Source organism: Hipposideros armiger, unplaced genomic scaffold (assembly GCF_001890085.2).
Source record: "Hipposideros armiger isolate ML-2016 unplaced genomic scaffold, ASM189008v1 scaffold_655, whole genome shotgun sequence".
NCBI lineage: Eukaryota > Metazoa > Chordata > Mammalia > Chiroptera > Hipposideridae > Hipposideros > Hipposideros armiger.
The window spans coordinates 881,777-883,703 of NW_017732005.1; positions in this window are offsets into that span (position 1 = coordinate 881,777).

A 1,927-nucleotide genomic window follows, 5' to 3' on the forward strand; every position below is an offset into this window, starting at 1 on the left:
TCTCTCTCTCTCTCATATTCCACAATCAAAATCAAGTGTCCGGGTGGCCCCTTTTCTTACCTGACTGATCCTTTGGTTCTTTCTATCTTTCTGCTCATTTATCTGGACAATCAAGGCGGGAATAAGCTGGAAGAGACAGGAATCTAGACCAGGAGGAAGAGAGGGCAGTCAGATCTAACCTACCATCAGTGTTATGTCTTCTGCTGGGATGAATCTTTCTAAAACCGACAAGTGCAGGTTAAGATGAAGGGAGGACGAGATCAGTGAACGAGAGGATTCTCTCCTGATTATTAGTATTCTGAAGTAAATGGCTCCAAAATATGGACCGCCTGGACACCAGCCTTCAGTTACACACTTGGATGGCAAATATAGACCACGACAATTCTGTGAGCTCCCAGAAACAGAACTCATCTCAGGAGAACCCAAGTATAAATCCCCTGAAATTGTATTCAACATAGTGCAAGGATGTGCGTTTTTCTGAGGAATGAATGAGTTAAAGGCTTTCAACAGATTTTCAAAAGCTTTCTTGACCCAATAAGATTATAAACCCTTGAAGAAAGGACCTAAAAAGAAAATCCAAGTCACTACAGGTAGATAAGAATTAAGAACCAATGGTTCTTAACTAAGGGCTATTTTGTCCCTCCAGAGACATTTGGCAATATCTAGACACATTTGCAGTTGTCACATCCGGGGGATATGCTACTGAGATCTAGTGGATAGAAGCCAAGGATGCTACTAAACATCCTACGATGAAGTTCGTGGCAGTTTCTCTAAGATTCTGTATGTTATTTAAAAAGTGCATTTATTAATAAATTGCTATGTGTGCTGAACATGCATTTCTTTCCATATACATGTGGAGATTATATATATATTCATGTATATTTTCCACAAGCAGCATTGGTGGATGTGAAACTCAACTACATCAACTACACTGAAATAGAAGAAAGGATTTTTTTTAAGTAGATTCAGAATGTACCCACTCTATACACCTTCACATATATCTTTAAGGCCCAGTTAAATCACCATCTCCCCCATGAACATTCCTTGATGTGCTCTCAGAATTAATCTAATTCCTTTTTAGATTCTTTTGGCACCTTATCTGATCCTCTCTTAAGAGGCCTTTCACTATCCACTGTAGTATCCATAATTCTATTTACATACAAATCTTATCTCCCTCACTAGACACAAACTTTGTGTGGGCGAACACTATGACTCCTTCCAACCATTATCTTCTATAGTTTTTTAACAGATGTATATATAGCCCAAGGTTTCTTTAAAAACAAACAAAAAAACTAAAAGTACATTACATATTGGTCTATAACATTTTTTAAAATTAAGGCTATGTCACACATATCTTTCCAGGTTTATTTAGTATACGTATGGATTTTTCTTAGCTTTGTCAATGCCTGGCTAGAATCTCATACTATCAACTAATTCATACAGAGTTCCACAGTAACTCACCTAGACAATTCACAATTCTTTATTGAATTAATTAGGAGGCATTTTGTGCAATATAAATATAATCCATACCCCATTCTGATAGACATTTTTCTCCTTGTTATTTCTATTTTGACACTTTTGGTCTGGTCCAGTCAGCTCTGTGGACCACTTTGGATCAGAACTTGATGATGATTTGGTAGTGGTGGTGATTCCAAGAAATAAGGAGGCGGGTAGAGGTGTCAGAAGACAGAGGAGAAAATAGACTATCAAATAACACTAGGAGTCAAGGGTACAACTTCCCTTGGAGAACGGACAGAATTCTTCTTTGAACTTCATCTTTCCATATAAGAATTCTGTTTAATAACTATCACCCTATAATAAGCCCTGCATGGACCTGGGTGAAGATATTGCTTTCTTTTCTTAAATGCATTTTCTTTCTTTTTTTTTTAAGATTTTATTGGGGAATTGGGGGAGGGAAACAGTGTTG